The sequence below is a fragment of the Lutzomyia longipalpis genome, chromosome 3 (genome assembly GCF_024334085.1).
Source record: "Lutzomyia longipalpis isolate SR_M1_2022 chromosome 3, ASM2433408v1".
Classification (NCBI taxonomy): Eukaryota; Metazoa; Arthropoda; class Insecta; order Diptera; family Psychodidae; genus Lutzomyia; species Lutzomyia longipalpis.
This window is the reverse complement of record NC_074709.1, coordinates 20,716,781-20,735,611: the sequence shown is the minus strand read 5'-3', so window position 1 is coordinate 20,735,611 and position 18,831 is coordinate 20,716,781. Positions and strand designations below refer to the sequence as shown.

Here is an 18,831-nt window from a genome sequence, read left to right as displayed (position 1 = left end):
AATGGAAATTCGCGCTTGGACAGTCGGTGGAAAACCGAGTGTTATTTTAAATATATATTTCCACGACCACAAATTTTATCTACAGCGCAAGTGGAAAATATTTTGTTGGAAAAAATAGCCGATGTAGTGGAATGTAAAACATATTTTGTTGCATATGAGCAGCACTCGGAGAATGCAACATTTGTGTGCTACTGTAATCCAAGTCATTCTGTGCATTTCCCCATACCATCACACGGTCACTTGACTACCCCATACTGTACCTACATACGTTTTTCCCACACCCCCTTCATTGTATACACCAGCCCCGTGACCTCATCGTGAATTGGGGGTGAAATACTGTGTGTAGAGAAACGAACGTGGAGCCCTGAGGGGTTCGGTCAAAAAGCAAAAACTCTCGCGATGTCAATGAGCGTGACTGTACAGTACAATGGGGTCATTTTTGCCACAAAATTCAAAGTAAACTGAGAAAAAATCACAGGATATCCTGTCCTAATTGTTTCTATACGTGAAATTTGCGAATCATATGAAAAATTCGTGGAAATTCCCCATGAATACTTATATGGAGAACAACCCCCTGAATTCCCTTCTCCACCACCGGTAATGCACTTTCAGCGCGGGAAAAGTGCATTGCATGACCTTGCACCAGCCACCCCACAGCAATGGTGTTTATTTAGTTTTAAAATTATGCAGAAAGAAATTAAATTTAATTTTCACGTGCAATTCTGTGCGTCCTTGGTCGTGTGTTTTCTGCAGACAACCCTCGTGAGCGTGGGGGGAAATGGAAATTATCGCCCTAATTCATAACCAAGTGGCGGAAAATGACTGGGGAAAGTTTAAAAAGTAGCATTTTTTGTTCGTTTTTTGTTACGGTAGAATTTGCACTGCAAATCCATTTTAAATCAGACGCTGCAATGTTGTAAAAGGGGTTGGAAAAAATTATTGGGAAAGTTTTCTTTTATGTGGGGGGATAGTTCCAGAAGAAAATTTATATTTGCAATGAATGGAAATTAAATGAAAAAATTAAATTATGAGGAAATTATAAAAGTCAGGAATTTTAATATTGAAAAATGTTTTAAGATATTTAATTTTGTTAATAAATATTAAATAGTTAATTTTTAATTATTCAGTTTATTATTTAACTAGGTATAATATGATTAGGAAGGTTATAAAAGAAGTTTAAAATTATGAAAAATTAAATTTCTTTCATTTAGGAACTGGAATTAGGAAAAGTCCAAAATATTCTCCGGTGTCCTCTAAAGAAAGCTAGAAATTAACTATCAAAGCTTTTTTAAACTTTAAAAATTTTCACTATAAATGTTCAGTAGAATCTGTTTAAAAATAATATTTGGGAATTTCTATATTCTTTTTTAAAGCTCTTCCCTTCATTTTATTTTCAGTTAATAATAATTTTTACTTTGTTTTTTATTCGTTACTTTAATAAACTGAATATCCAACTTGAATAAAAGCTCCAGAACTTTCTTTTACATTTCCAAATTTTCTGACTGATACATCGATTTTGGAACTTGTCTTCCCCTTCAGTTTTATTTTGTTAATCCATAGAGCTTCATTAGATAGTAAACAAAAACTTTTCTAATACTGGTTTTAATAAATATTACACAGAGCTGGATAAAAGCGATTTTAGAGCTTTTATTGCAAAATTCTGAATTTGCGTTGTATAAAGTTTTGACATTTAGTATTTTTTTTTATATGGAATTTTAGAATTTGTTATTTGCTTCTTGCATTAGTCTTTAATTAACTAATCAATTAGAATTTAACGTCATTATTCTAGATCTGATTAATTCCTTCTTGGTTTTATGTAGGTTATCTATTCTATTACATTTTATCTATATAACGTTCCAACCAAAACGATTTTAACAATATTTTTGCAAGATTCTAGCAATTATTTAAATCTAATTGCATTATTCTACTCTCAAAATTCTAAAGCTTGTTTTTTTTTTAAGAAAACGGAAGGATAGCCTTAAGGAGTTTTAATATTCTTTCAGAGATTGGTTATGTAGAAAACTAAAGATAATAAAGACGAATAGTAGGGGTATTTTTGCAAAGAAAATCTTGGTTTTATCCCCCCACTTTACTAAAGAATATTTATAACTAGAGTCAGCACAAATACATTCATTGTTCCCAACAATTACTCTTCAGCTGTTATTTTGAAAAGAAATCGATTAATCAGCACCCTAAAACGTGTCGATGGTCCGTTTGATTTTATCTGTGTTTTTTTAGTTAGAAGATTTGCCATCTAAAAAGATTTGCCACCTTAAAAAGATTTGCAAGAACTCAAGGGTTCTCACAGAGCTCCCTTGGTTTCCGCTGATTCATTTCTCACGGTGTACAATGGACCTTTGTAGAGGAAGAGTGTGAATAATGGTGTTCCTCAATGGGCTCATTCAAGGTTCAATGTGAGACTAAAATAGAATTTTGATTGCAAATTTCTCTCTCTCTCTCTCTTAATTTTCAACTACTAATGTAGGCGAGCTTCGAAAGCACCGTGTGCATCGAAAGCATTTCAGTATTCATTCGGACGGGGAGGTAATCTTTAAGCCTTTTAATTGCACGAAGGTACAATTTCTATGTGAATTTTGCGCTTTTTTTACCCTTTTTGCTGCTCAGTGCGGAACACTGAGGCAACCTTTTGACGAATCGAATCAAGAATTTCTTCGCATTGTGGGGAAACAGGCTGGTTACCTGCGAGAGTGTTCCACCATCATTAAATTTTCACGCTTCTCGGAATTTTTGACAAACAAATTATTATATTTTTCTTCTTATTTTTTTCCTGTATACCTGCGGTTTTTTTCTCTATAGCAACTGGAAAAGATAAAGTGAGTGCGTGTTGGATTTCGGAGGACTCTCTTACCGCATCTCAATGCGAGTGTGTGCTTGCAAATCCATGGAAGGATAGCGATTTGGGTGAAATGCGGGAAAACGTGTGAAGAAAATAAAATAAAAAAAGTCGAGTGATGTTGAGGAAAAAAATGTAGAGGAAAATCAAACGAGAGACCTCTTTTATTTCTTTTCCTTTCATTTTGCCATGGTTTATCCGTTGGCATCGCATCGTTTTCGCCTTGACGGTGAAAGTGTGACACCGACATAAGCAGCAGACGAAGAAGGTAATGAAGCTAATTAAATATTTTCCTCGCACATAAACACCCCAAGTTCAAACACTGATACACTATTTTCATGCAAAATTTTCCTCAATGTGCTAAATTGCAACAAAAAAGTTTATATATAATAAGTTAATTTTGTTGCAAATAAACACGACGAAATTTATAAACTTCCTCATTTTCATCGGGCCGCCTCCTCGACAATTCTTACGCAGTCGAGAGAAAAGTTTTGCTTATAATGTCAAGACTCGATTATAAACTTGACTGTTGAGGCATCACGGTCACAATGAGGAAATTCATATGAGAGCTGCTTGGGCAGATAAATAGTGTGTGAGGGAAGGTGCCAAAAAAGTCTGCCAAAAGAGCATTTGTCAGAGAAATTGTTGTTTTAAGAAATTCCCCCAAAATTTTTCTTCCTTTTCCCTCGCGGCTTCTTCGCACAAAAAACTTGGGCCTCATATGAAAAAAAACACCATCTCTCAAACAGGTGAAATCATAAAAATCCCATAAGACTTTTATGGTGGGTGGATTGCGTCGATCCCCGTTGGAACTACGAAATCTCATAAAATCCCATATACACAAAAAAATCATCACACTCTCTTGGACATTAAAATTTCTACATTCAGCTTTTTCAAAATAAGAAAAAAAAAATCCTTAATTGATTTTAAAGTAGAGTTAGGATAGTTTTACATGGAAATTGGAGAAGTAATGTTTGTTTAACTATTTGTAGATAAATTTAAACTTCCTTAAACCTCAATACTTTTTGAGAGTATTGTGTATGTTGGTACATAAGCAGTATTTGACGTAGTGAATGAAAGATTATAAAAAAAGCTTAAAAATAATTTACGTAATTAGAATGTACGAAATCGTGCTACTGCATATGCTGCGTTGCTGCAAAAAATAATAAATGTAACAATTTCAAAATTGAAACATTTGCATTCTTTTAAAATTAAATAATAGGAGAAAAAGCAATATTAAGCAATTTATTAACCCTCTAAATTGTATTTGGCTCATATGAAACATTTTTTGTAGTACAAAAAAAAATAATCCAACTTGTGATAGTCTCACACGGACAGTGCGATGTAGAACGATTCGGCAAAAAAAAACGAATATAGAGCTTTTCTCTTGTCACATCTGTCGTCTTCTCATAATCTCACTAATCTTACAATCTTACGTGGCGATATAAATAAAGTTCCGCCATTTCTCTCACAATCCTCGTTGATTTTTTTTATCACACCCTACTTTGAATGTGGTCAGTTATTCAATGATTCTTCCTCTGCATCATTCGCGCATAAGCTACAAGTCCGAAAGGCAGAAATAGAAAGTCACCAGGAGCACGACAGAGAGAACAAATTCTTCTTATAGTGACACACATGATAGACGCTTGTATTAATTGAAAATTATTGGGAAGGAAAAAAAAGCAGGAGAATGGTTATAAATCACAGGAGATTTTTCACAAGGCGTGAACAACAGTGGCCATAAAGACGCGTAGTTACGTAGTAAATGGGTTGTTGATCGTAAATGTATAAAGAGCGAAGCATTCTTCGTTAAAAGACATACGAAGAAATGGCATTAAACTCTACAATATGACCAACCTACATACATATATAAATTTCCTAATTTACACTAACAAATTAAGCACATGTGCAGGAAAATTACTCAAAAAGAAACCTTCTGGTATTGTGTAAGGATTTCTACTTGAGAGACTTCTCGGTGTGCTTTCAAATCTCTATACCTATTAATTAAAATCTTAATGAAATTAAATGAGTTGTTCTCGAGCACTCTCAAATCCTCTGCGAAATGTTTCCCAAGAAAATACTCTTAATATAGCCATTTGGTACTTTTTTTTGTACCCAAAAAATCCTTTTTCGCAGCTTCTTCGGTGTAGTGGATAAGTCATGAAGGGACTGTGGTGGGGCGAATTCTCTTTCAAATCTCCCCGAAGTTTCATCGTTACTCTCAGTGTAAATACATAATATAAAGTTTAATAATTAAATATTTGAGAAACAACTCAGGCGTACTTATTCAATTAGACAAATCCAAAATAGAAGAAAATTTGTGACTTCTCCGTCGAGACTTAATGGGTGGAAGGGATGGAGTACAGACGGTTAAATAATTATAGATACGGTGCATCAATTAAATGTAAATAGCATGCTGACGTTTGCATATAATGTTTGAAATATTTACAGTAGTGTCTCGTAGAACATTCAACACACATTTTGTTTCAAGAAAGATTTTTTTCAAAGATTTTTCCTGAGATTTTGGAATGATTTCTAATTTATCTTTAGTTTTTAAAATTGAAAAACCTCAGATTTCTTTCATAATAAAAGCCTTAAAAGTACTAAAAAGTAAGTTGAAAAAGTACGAAATTTGAGCTTAAAATTAATTCAATTCAAACTGAAAAAAAGTTATTCGCTTTTTAGTCTTAATGAGGATCAAATAGAGGAGTGAAAGTATCAAATTTAGGCCTCAAAAGTTTTTAATTCAAGCTTAAATGATACTAAATTCAAGCATAAATGGTACTAAATTTAATAATAAAAAGTTCCAAATCTAATTTTAAATATCGGTTCATGCAAAATATTTGGATAATACGCAAAAGTACCTAAACAAACGACAGATAAGCACCCCTTGCCGTCTGTTGTATATGATACCAGTGTATACTGTACAAATCATCCCTGTCGCCTCAAATAATATTCATGCGCTTCAAAACTTTCATTCTGAACTTCACATTTCTCCTACTCTTTTAAAGATTTTCCGCCTAAATGCAAGAAAATGTTCAATTTGTCACCATCAATTTTCAGTCTCTATGTTTGCTAAATTCTATCATAATGTTTGCATAAAATTTTCCCAACTATACCGCCTGGGAAAGTCATGCGAATTGTTGGTAATATTTGGGTTGCAATTACAGAAAACTTGCCTAATGGGCAAAGTCTCCGGAATTTCGTGTCAATAGACAGAGTAAATTAGTGGAGAGTCAAAAAGTTTTTCCTTGACTGAAAGTTCCCCAATCAGTGGCATGTGTCCTCCCCGCATTAGCTGGCAGCTGGGAGTTTCAGGGGTGGCCCGTGTGGCATGAAATTGAAATTGAGAGCACAAGTCGGATATTAGCATTATTTCTTGTGTGTATGTAATGCAAATGTAAATTGCGCGGAGTGGATTTGGCAGAATGGAAAATTCCTTTTGGTGTGGAAAGTAAATGTGGGATGGTTTTTGAATAATTAAACGGATACGACAATTTATGACACAAACCGTCATCAGTTCAAACGAAACATCCTTCCCGCAGATGGGAAAACACCCCGCATACTGACGCACATGGTGTCTTGGGGGCGACATTGAGCTTCCCGGAGGAGGTAATAAACTTCCCCGTATGGCTCTTCGCATGTCAAAGCTCACAGTATGATAGAAGCTTGAAGCGAGTACCACAGTGACTCTTTCGCACCGGAAATCACATAACTTTGACATATTTCCATCCTTATTTCATCCGAGTTGGGAATTGTAAATCAACCATTGAAAAATGTATTAGGCTCTACTTTGTATACATGCTCTCCAACGTATACCACACATTCTATCTCTATATATAACAAGTTGCACACAAATATAAATCAAATATTTATGGAGTTGCCTCAATTGCTTTAGCAGTAGCCTCCCTCATTCCCAATTCTCAATTCAGATAAATATTTACTCACAAGTAATAGTCTCAAACTCCCAGAACAAATGACGATTAATTGAGTTGCATTTGCTACTAGGCGCCTCCACTGTATGACTCTGATCACAAAGGAACAGCAAATTATTTTAATTCACATACAAAATACTTTATATTGTTAGATAAACTTTTACACGATGAAATTCTTGGCAAAATGATCACAAGACGAATTTCCGTTTCATGACTTTTTCGTGTTTTTCCTCTTTTTCACACCCATTTCTTGCACCTTTGAGCTTTAAACGGGGAATGGCGATTTTATAGGTGATTTTCGAACTTCCCGGTACGTTCTTATGCGTTGGCAAAGTCCATTCTCAAAGCTTCTTTAATAAAAATGTATACTTTTTGTTGAAAGGAAGCTTACGAGGAAAGTGAATTTTATGTAAACAATTTGTTCAATATGGTTAAGAAGTGGCGTGGGTAAGTAACTGATATTCTAGAGAAGAATCGATATTGTTCTGCTGCTCATATTTTTTTCTTGCTAAATTTTAGCTAAAGTGAAGGCACAATCATGAAAAAAATAAGAAAAGTTTATTTTTGTTGCGATTATTTACATATTTTTGAGTTAAAATGGAGGCGCCGGGTAAACACCAGGCGTCTCCATTGTATGCTTTGAAAATTTTCAAATTAAAATGAAAGCTCTACGTGAAAATTGAAAAAATACGAGTTTTCCGGAAGAAGATGAACGTGTATCATCCACTAATGTTATTTAATTTCACAATATATAGCAATTGTTGAATATGCTAATAATTGTCAAATCAAAGCTATATCAATGCTTAATATTATGTAGTAAAACCACTTTTCAAAACCCTCCAAAAGACAAACGCGCATTTTTTCTTTCGCCGGAAACATCCAATTCTTGCATAGTTTTGTAACTTTTTTAATTCCCTTTCATTTGGCATGAAACTTGTTGGGGAAATCCGCTGGGAAAACTTGTTATTTAGTGATTTTTCATCTCATGGCACCTTTACGCGTTAGCTAAAAAAAAAGATGAATTTAATGAAATTTAATAACGTGCAGGGAACTAAGACCTTGTGCTCTGCATAAGACTTTTTATTCAAACTCTCTACATAAATGGTTGTGATTTATTTTCAGATTCAGATTTGTTTGGGGTGGCCGCGACTAAGGTCGTTTCCAATCCACTGCAGCTAAAGCAAGCTTATTGTGGGTCCTGTGATTTATTTTAAATTAAACCCAAATTAAATAATTGATGCAAAGAAAAAGCTTTATTAGAGAGCTTTTATTTTTTCCTCGAATGGATTGCATAAATCAGCGTGTTTAAAAGAAAGCTCATTAGAATAAAATAACATACCAAAGAGACTTATTGATTTGTCGTTGCTTTTAAGGGGGGTCTCTTTTGAGAGCTGGTGAAATTAAATATTTTAATTTTTCTTGGGGTTTTTCTTAAACTCGGTTTTCAAGTGTTGGTGACATTTAAAGACTTATCATTAAAGAGTAAGAAAATCACTTTCCGCCATCTTAGATGCGACGCCATCTTGAGATTTTCCTCAAAACACAAAGGTAGGTTTTTCTCAGGATCTACTGGATGGATTTTGATGGGGTAAAAAGCAAATGAAAGAGGAAATACCAGTGCAAATTTTGATGTAGCGGAATTTTGAATTTCCACTCTGGGGCTGAGAAAAGTGGAAAAATGTGACTTTTTTCAGATATTTTTGACGTTTTTCCACTTTTCTAAGCCCCAGAATGGAAATTCAAAATTCGGCTACATCAAAATCTGCATTGGTATTTCCTCTTTCATTTGCGCTTTACCCCATCAAAATCCATCCAGTAGATCCTGAGAAAAACCTACCTTTGTGTTTTAGGCCAGTTCTGTGGAAAAGTCGGAAAACCACAAGATGGCGTCGCACCTAAAATGGCGAAAAGTGATTTTCTTACACTTCAATAACTAGGCTACAAATGTAATCATAATTGGATATCCAAGTTTAAGAAAAACCCCAAGAAATTGACAACATTAAAAATGTGTAAATTCTAACAGATTTCCCAAGAGACCCCCCTTAAATTGACGTCGTATCAATCATTCACACTTCTCAATCTTTCATGGGTTGACGCTCTACTCACCACCACACTGCATTTCACACATTCCTTGCGGAAGAGAAAAAGCTACGTCAGAGCATGGGTGCTAAAAGTGATGCTTGAGTTAATCCCGCGGGAGCATCCACGAGGGGGCCGATGATGCGAAAACAATGTTAAATGAACTGAGTGCGATCATAATAATTCTCTTGGTCGTTATGTGAACAAGTTGGAAGCTCGCCGGCAATTTGTCTGTGTGAGTGGGACCATAAAGTCATGCTCATAAAAATATGCTCATCCATTCGTGACACATTGTAGCGTGTGCGGTGATGACGGCGGGAACACGGGTGGGCTATTTAGAAAATTCGCATGGGAGGACTGTCGAGGGGGGTACACAACACACAAAAGTTTTCCATCAACCCAACAAATCTCCAGAGGGATGCGCCAGAGTAGCAGAGGGAGATTGTAATTGAAAATGAACGGCGTGATGCTTCCTCGGAAGTGTACACTGTGAGCTACCACTAAATAAACTCCCCCGCAACCACACCGCCCCAGACTTTCATCTTTTGTGTTTTCAATGAGAGTTTTTTGTGGGCAAAAAGCGAGTGGTTGCCCTGCTCACAGCTTATTATCTCGCGGAGAACCAATTCTTTTGATGAGATGCTTATATATGGAGCTCAATTGGGGTCTTGAGCACGTGTCTGAGCCCGAAGGAAGGTGCTGGGACTAATCTGTGCCACCCTTGGAGACATTCTTGAGGAGGAAGGTGACGCGAGTGGATGTGTAACTCATAGTAAATCGATTGTGGCAATAAGCCAGAGAAAACCCGAAAATATTCAAGTGAAGATATAAATAAATGCAAAATATGTACTCCAATGCTATAAATACGCTCCACACAATCGCCGCGATCATTTTCCATTTCGCACGATGAGAATGGGATGAACGAATTGTGGGTGGTGGGATCAGTCAAGAGAGGAAGTTTCTCAGTTTATCACCATATCGATGACAACTTAACCAATGTGGTGTTGTTACACAAATCCACACCACCTGATATATTGACCCGTATGCAAGAAAAACTCCATTAAATGTTATAATGGGAAAACTTTCTCTCAGCTTTTCCACTGCTGGACCATTTATGAGATACAATATGTGCGAAAGAATTTTCAACATATAGATGCTTGGCCTTTGTGGAACGCATCTGTTCACAGAATTTTTTTTTAGCGAAATTTTCTGGGAAAAAGTTTCTCCGTGAAGGCAGGGAGGTGTCACCATGTTTTGACGTTGTTGTGCAAAATTCATATTTTTAACTCACGATGAGGAATTTGTCACGATAAAGCGGCAATTTCAAAAGTATATGCGCGCGACAAACACCCCCTCATACCCATTTTACCGCACCATCATCATGGAATATCCACACGTTCAACCTCGCTGTGCATCTAAAGTTTTTCCCCCGCGTTTAGAGTTCTTTAAGGTTCTTTTCTGAGAATTCTGCATTTTCATACCTTCACGCTGGTGTATGGAAACTTCCAAGTCATTGAGCCACGGGAACATTTCTGCAGTTGACATATAAATTGTTCCATTTACCAAAATGATTAGAATTTGATATGATATTGTTAATTTTTAATGGAAAATTGTATCAATACTTTTAATATTTCTTTATAAGTCTTGTAAGATTAATTGGGATTTTCCAAGGTTTTTCTTTTATTTATTTTAAAAGAACTTTAGTTTTTTTTTAGAAACACCCTCTAATTCTTTTAATTTATTAAAAGTTTTCTACAAAACTTCCCTTGTGCAGCATAAACCATAAAAGCTTACGATAAGTTAATAAATCAATACGTTCATGTTAATCATTGACTGACGATAAACGCAATGGGCGATTGCGAAAGATTCCAAGAAATAATTTGCTATATATACAACCTTGTTGGCTATATCACTGTCAGAATATCTCATAATCCATGAGATAATAATTGCCCTACTTATTTTCAAGTTAAGATAATTGGAAATGTTTGCAACATAAACAAAAATCTCGCAAAACATAGTTGGAAAATCCTTAGTGGAGATCCTTGCAAAAAAGGTCAAATGAATTTCATATCATTCCAAAGTCTCTACTAATTGGCATATTAAATTATTCCAACCAAACATCTTTCACTCTTGAACTTTCTCGGGGCTAATTCCCCAGAAGAGGAGTTGGTTTTAAAATAATCTCATGCTATATTCATGGTGGAAGCTTTTTCCAGGAAGCTCTCTTTGTGATGAATTTGTGTGAAAAGAAGAAGCCTCGTATAAATTGGTGTATGTATCCATGAGAGCAGTGTCAGATGGATTTGATATACCTACTTACCTTTCCAAACGAAGCGTTCATTGGCAGGTGGGATTGCGGGTGGAATTGAAAAGATGGGAGAAAAAAGTAGCCAAAGAGTGTGGGTTAAACACGGAAGCACGAAAGGAGCAATTAGCGATGGACTGATGGTATAATTATGGGAATTTATGAGCACTTTTGAGGCTCAGACTGACACCACACAGTTCATGTCATCAATTGCCTCCTCTCTAGACCAGTTGCTGGGCACGAGCCTTGTGGCAGTAGGAAAAAAAGCTCCCTTGGCAGCTTTAAGTGAATTAATGGCAGCAATTTCTATTGTTGTAATCATTCAGCCGCTGTAAATGTTTGCTCACCTCTTGAGCATAATTTTGGAGTTGATAGTGACGAGAGATTCATACCAGGTGGATGGAAGATTTATTGAGACAATCGATTTTATTGAGATCGACCCGTTGTCAGGCAACATCTCCCCAATTCGGTAACCTCCATCAGATCCCATCAATCTGACCAGGTGGATGGTGCACGGAAGGGTCTTTAAATGAAATATGACACGCCAACTTGACTCTCCGTACACCCTGTCGAATTTATTTTATGTTCCCTCCCTCGTGGAAAGTCCCATTGAATCCTCTACTAACAACTTTCGGTAAGACACCCGCTCCAATAATATATTTTCATGATGAAAATGACAGAAGCTATGTGTGGTGTGCCACAAAAATGATTGCAATCAATCCAATGTGCTGATATTGAGCAAGAAATTCGTCTCTCTTGTTTTATTGTTGGCGTCTCTAATGGAAACCTATCAGGGAAAATCATTAGAATTGATTACACTCCATCTTATGTTTCCAATACATAGATGGGGGTATAGGAAAAGACACGAAAAAAAACTTCATAGAGCGCCTAATGCAAAAGTTTGTCCTCACCAGCATATAATAAAAGCTCTCAACAAAAAAAGTGGTTTGGGGGATAAAATTCTGTGACATTATTTTTCCATTGCGTGTATCAAACGTATCACATTGTGGATACCTATAAAATATCAAATGGAAACCCCATTTTTATTGATATCCAAAATGCAACAACATGCCCAACATACCACAGGGAAATGCCAAAATATTGTCATGTATATTGAAATTATTGTCAACAGAACCACAAAATAATGAACACGGTACCGCCCTGCTAGCGCAGTCATTAATTTACATCAGCTTTTGACCTTTTACGCCCCATAATAGTTGGAGACCACTACATTCAGTGAATACTAAACTCATTCCTTTGTTACTTCACTTAAATTAATTATAAATGTTATGAAATATTTCAATGTGCAGTTTGCTGTTGAATTTTTTTTATATTTTAATTTGCATAACTGATATTAAATTACTGAATTTAACCCGGATTAGCGCGTTATGCTTGACTAAATATATACATTATTTACTTTGAGAGCATAAAACAAGCATAAGAAATTTATTTGGATACAAAAATTATTTAAGTTAACCTTCAGTACGATGTAACCAAAATGCTCACGCGCATTGCCATGGGGTAGGTAATCGACCCCATAGACATTTCCGTAAAATCAGTCAAATGAGCTTTTATTGACTTTTTGGTACATCCTAAAGTTTTTGGTTTAATTTATAGGTAAAAATTGTTTTTTAAATGAATTTTAAATGGACTAAAAACGAATAAAGACCGTTTACACAAAAATTTAAATTCCCACTTCTTCCATTTTTGTCTATAATTCATTTTTTGGTGGTCGGATCGATCGGAATTTTTTAGTCAATCTTCTCTGGAGAAGAAATTTATTTCCAAAAGATTGGTTATATACCTCTAAAAATTAGGGCTTGAAATAGGGCTCTAGGGTCGGACATATTCGGGTTAACGTCAATTTATTGAAATTTTAACGATTTTTTAGTTCATTTATTCCCAAATGATAAAAATTTGTTAATTGAGTGAGAAAGTAAACTGGAAGGATACAAAATGAATGATGACAAGGCAATCGTACAAAATATTTATGAAAAAAAATTACTTGACGTTATTTTATTGTCACTATTAAAGTGTCATAAAATCCGATATTGCAATAATTTTATTACTTTTTCAGTGACAATAAAATAATAATATTAAACTTGTTATATAACTTCACACCATATATTTGCTACATATTCATTTTATGCTGATAAATTGTGAAAGGAACATAATCGGATCCTAGACAGCTATTGTCAGGAATGGAATTGTTATGGAATTACTTAAAAGGAGTTTATTCATTTTCTCACCTTGTAACAGACATTCTTGGCTATATGGATCCGGAAGGAATCCAACAGCCGTACAATTTAAAGTGCAGAAGAAGAAGAAGAAGAACAGACATTCTCATAGAAGATAAAAAGCACGGGATAATATTTGGAAGGATTACAAACCAGTCAAATAAAGACGCATTTAGATTTATGTTATTTTTAAAATGAATAAGTTAAGAGTTCAAAAGTTGATTGTCCTCTGTTCTTGAATTTTCTTTTAAAAATAAACGCTAAAATGTTTAATTAATAGCGTAGATTAATTTTTTGATTGATGACACTTTTCCTGTAATTTACAACATAAATTGTCCCGTAGAATATTAAATGATTTCCCCAGCTGCTGAACTCGAAACAGGGAGACCTTTTAAATTGAATAAAGCATGATTCTGATGGACACGCTTTTTGAGTAAACAAATTTGCAATTTGATAAACACAATTCTTCCCATTCTATTTACATCATGTTCTCTATGGATGGACTCTGCCATCCCCACTACTGTGAGCAATGGGTAAAACATAAACAACGAATGAAAAGGCCTTCATCCATAAATCATCTCGGGTGTATGCAGTGGAAAAGCAAAGCGTGGTTCATACTCCAGAAAAACAGACAAATCCTGATTGAGATTTCTTCATCAACTTTTTTTTTTCATAATCTCTGCACTCATTCTTTCAGCAGCATCATTGTTGAAACCACTTAAACATTTTCATTTTTGATGTTTTTTCTTTAGAGTAGGAATGAAGTTGAATAAAATCTCAAATTAACTCAACAATAATAGATTTTCCTTTTGCAATATCTCCGCTGTGTGGGAGATTCAAGAGAGAAGTGTTTAATTTTAATTACTTCTCCTGAAGTTTCATCTCCTTTTTGGTGGATTCTTTTTTTTTGTATGAGTAATATACACGAAGAAAATCCCTGTTAATCTTTGGTGTGGGGGAGTGGATTGGTGGGAGGTATTCTCAATGCTCGAAATGGCACTCAATTCTCAAACCAATGTGGAAAAAAAATTTTACATTTTGCCACAATTCTTAATCGGATTAGTGGATGTTCTGGGGGATTAGCAGAGAAAAGGGAACATTTTGAAATTTTCTCGGGATTACAATTTAAATAAAATAAATTGACGACTAGGGTAATCAATTATTTCGCTGCGTTGCAGAATAAAATCGGCTCTTAAAAATTCGCGCTTTGATTTAATTTTCCTATTTCAATATTATATTTTTGATGATGATAATTCTATAGAAAAAAAACCATAAGCCCCCCTTCCCTAAAGATTAACATTGAATTAATTTAAAACTTTTAGCTTTTGATTTTTCCTTTAATCTACTTAACTAAGGGTTGATGGAGAACTTTGAAACTCGTTGAAAGCTCGTTGAAAGATCTTCGGAAACTCTTCACACCCGAATATCCATGGCGTAGTCTATCAAAATCATTTGAACTGCAAACTTTTGCAGATTACCTACATATCATATTTCCAGTAGCTGTATTAACTTATCTCACAAAGTTGTATACAGTTCACTGGAAACTTAGTTGAGGGTCTCTCTGATGGATTTTTTAATCATAAAATTCTGTGCTTTCCGTGAAAATTGACGTTCATGCACTGAGAGCTTTTAATGCTCATTTACAAGCTTTTGCCTCTTAATTTGCAAAGTAGCGTAACATTTGAATTATGAATGAGTCGCAACTTTCCGCCAAAATTTCCAACATACCCTGAGGTTTCATACGAGGGTGGATAGGTACATACATACATGTAGGTTATAAATTATGTGATTAATATATGGGCAACAGGACTCTTGATCACGTAAATTTGAGGCTACATGAAGCCTCTTGAGGGTGCTTTGATGCACTTCCTCTACACCCGGTGAACAACTCGGAAATTTCGTGTGCATTTGATGGTAGTTTGTGGTAGAGGACATTGAGCTTCCGAGAGGATATCCTGGCAGCTCATTGAGATTAAGAGAATTTCCTACTGAATATGCAAATTGATTAATCACGCAATTGAACACGCCTAGTTCCATCAAATTGAAGTGAAATACCAGAGTGTCCATCAAGTGATCCTCCGCACACAAAACATATGCCAGGAAGATACGTAGTGTGTTCATAGAAATTTTCAACATTGCTTATCAAATGCAGAAATAGCATACTTTCATGAAAAACATTATGCTGTGCACAAAAATCAAGTTGAGATGTTTTCTCTGTGTCAACGAAAATTGCGATTTCTTTGCACAAGACAAATTCTTCAATAGGAAATTCCATTCTCCCTTTTTTTCCCATTGGAGAAATTTTTTACATTCCATCCCCAATCCCAAAGACCGAACTTTGGCATTCCTTTTCAATGTACGCTTATGGAAGATGAACTATTTGATTATTGCAAAAATTCCCATTCACTTCAATTTCGTTGGATTCCCAGAGACAATCTCCGTGTTATCTCGAACCATTTGCTTTGTTAGAGAACACTGAGCGATTTTTCCTACCCCTTTCCATTTGGGAGCACCTTTTTTCGGAATATTTCTGCAAATGTTCATGCCATAAAAATGTCCCGGCATTCTAGCTTAAGGAGAGTGGATGAACTTTGAAGGCACGAGGATTCTCAAATGGGAACACACACAATCACTCGAGGCAACTTCTTTTATATGAAAAGACAAATAGAATGTGTGTGTGACATAAGTGAGGGGACCTGCAAAGAAAAACGATGGTATTGAGAGGTCCAAGCAAATGGATAACACACAGAGGGTACGTCATTGAGCGAATGAATGCATAAAATTATTCATTAAAATTGTGATGAAAGAAGTTTATTCGTCCCTATATTGGAAAATTCCTCAAATCGCCAAAGAAAATTATCATTTTCCACAAGAATCTGCTAGAAAAAGCTGGCAAGGATTAGCTTAAAAATGCGAATAATGATGTCGCCCCTTAAGAAATTCTGCAAATTTAAAGCATTCGTAACAATCTTTCAACGATGATTTTTGTTAAAGTTGTATAGGTATGCTACTTGAATTGAAAAATATCAAAAAATTATATAATGGTGACGTCATTGTTTGCATTTTTAAGCAATCTATGCTGGATTGAAAGAAGAACTTTTATAAATAAAATTATAGTATCTTTAGAGAAAAAAATAAGAAATAGAATTTTTCCGGTCCTATTATAACACAATTCCTTAAAATTAAACTGCTATTATTCAATTTTTTCAAATAAAAAAAAATCGTAAAATAATCCTTTCATTAGGTATTGATAGGCCCTTCGGCTAAATCCTAAATTCATCCACTTGTTGGATGAGTTTCTGTTTATATGCTGGAGGACAATTTCTCTGCCCTTGGAACTTTCTATGCATAAAATATGTTGTCGAATACATAATTATGCAGCGAAAGGGTACCCCAAGTGGTCCCCATGCCCTCCATCCCGTTGAATTTTTCATCTTGTACGCCTCTCGCAGAACTTCTCGGGGGAAGAACCTTCTTCAACCCTCTTCCAACCTGAATTATCGATATAACACGCTTTTGCTCTTTTGCCAAAATCTCTCACAGCCTGTCCCCGATGCGTGGCACGCACAGTGGAATTGTTTATAGATTATTCGTTATTTTTTATTCATCACCAAATTTTTATTTTTTTTTTCGAATTCAAGGTGGATTCAAAATGTTCCCTTTTTCCCGAAGCAATTACCTTTTTTTTACAACTCAACTGGGAGATGGTTCAATAAACAAAAAAATACCCGAAAAAAGCGTATTCTTGCCCTGGAGGAGTCAATTAAATTTTCCTTGGGAAATAAACTTCGGTCCATTTGGCATTGGGAATTTTTGAGTGCGCGATGATGGATTTTATTTGATTTTATTGGCTATTGACTCACACTGGCAGCGATGTTTGCTTCTCCCATTTCAAGGGTGTTCGATCTTCAGCAATGTGGATCGTCTCACATCCATCTCCACCTTGTTCATTCATCTTCTGGCACACTTTCGGCACTGAATTTATTTTTTCTGCTGACTCGAAGAGGCAAAACTCGCGATGAAAGAGTGTGAAAAGTTTCTCTCAGGGACACTTTTCCGCGGAAATATTTGTATGAAAAACATCCAATATGTGTTTGCATACGACAGGGGGTCTTCTTGTAGGGGGGTCATTGAAGAAAATTATTTTAAAGAGAAGATTTTCTTGAGCAATTCAAGTGTACTTTGTAGAGCTTTTAAATTTTCTTTTTTGAAAGAAATATCTTTAATTCAACAAAGGTGATGATTTTTTTTAGTAAGATGAGCATTTAAATTTTTGCAAAAAATAAAGGATTTAAACATTTGATTTAATAAAAATCTTCTGACTCACAAGAAACAAATTCAACATGATACGCTTATAACGTAGTGTGGGTAATGCTTGACCTATCTGTGTTTATGAACACCACACTTGCGATATTATATTTATCTTCCCGCATGCACATAGAGATCAATTTCTATATTTATGATTTCATTCTTCCAATTCAGCAAATAGTCTTGAGAAAATTCTCTGAGCCATCAAATCCGATAAAATTCTCGTTGAGAAAATGAACCACAAATCGCAATAAAAGCAAATGAAAGTCTTACCATGAATGTTTTCGAAATTGATTTGCAGACAATATATCGACAACATGGTGCACAAATCTCTTGGCTATAAAGTTTAATTTTTACGATGCTGCTTAAAACTATTGTTTGTTTTATATTCTGGTGTTGTCTGAAAAGAAAATCTATGCGAATTTTCACACCAAACGGGAACGTGTAATGTACACATGTATATAACTTTTATGTTATAGTCTCTACCGGCAAAAAGGAGCGAAATAAATATAAATTTTCCACCATATTTTCGTACTCAACGCGAAATTAAGTGTCAGTTTACTGCAGAAAAAAGGAAAAGTAAAGATTTTCATAAACACCCCGAGCACGACTAAATTGCTTTCATTTGCAGTGAAAAGACCAAAATGAAAGCTTCCAATGAAATTCACACGACGTCGGTCAAGTGCTAAAAGTGATTTAATTCACCGTAAAAGAAAGTTTTCTGATCAAAATTCTTCCGCTTTTTCTTCCCAATGAAACATCCAATATGGCTTTTCGTTACATATAAAAATTATATATCCTGAAGGAAATGGCATGCCGTGAAATTGTTGGGTGATTGTAAAAAAAATTTAACACACTACAACCACCACCCCCCTAAAAATGCCACATTTCGCAGTTCTGTGGGCAACAAATCGATGTCCTCATGGGCTTTTAGCTTACAAAATGTGCTTTTGGAGTTGATGTGAAAATTTTCACAAGTCCCTTTATTGGATTTTCAAGTTACGTAACTACCTTTTCGACAATACGATGATAGGGGTGGTGAAGGTGTGAAAAAAACGCTGAAAACTACATTTGAAGACTTTCAATCACTTCTTTACTTTTTTTCTGTAGAGA

The 18,831-nt window shown here is 35.1% G+C and overlaps 2 protein-coding genes across 18 annotated transcripts in view; both read left to right on the top strand.

Annotated features, from left to right (window-relative positions):
* Positions 1-18,831, top strand: part of LOC129792688 (ARL14 effector protein-like) — a 693,823-nt gene that overhangs the window by 276,756 nt on the left and 398,236 nt on the right. The gene's annotated exons all lie outside the window — the stretch shown is intronic.
* Positions 1-18,831, top strand: part of LOC129792563 (uncharacterized) — a 94,073-nt gene that overhangs the window by 663 nt on the left and 74,579 nt on the right. For 4 of the 17 annotated variants that reach the window (XM_055831734.1, XM_055831737.1, XM_055831738.1 and 1 more), the window contains exon 1: positions 1,427-3,122. The gene's annotated coding sequence lies outside the window, so the exon portion shown is untranslated. Of the gene's footprint in view, positions 1-1,424; positions 3,123-18,831 lie in introns of those variants that run through there. The other 13 variants (XM_055831750.1, XM_055831744.1, XM_055831743.1 and 10 more) reach the window with 7 other exon arrangements.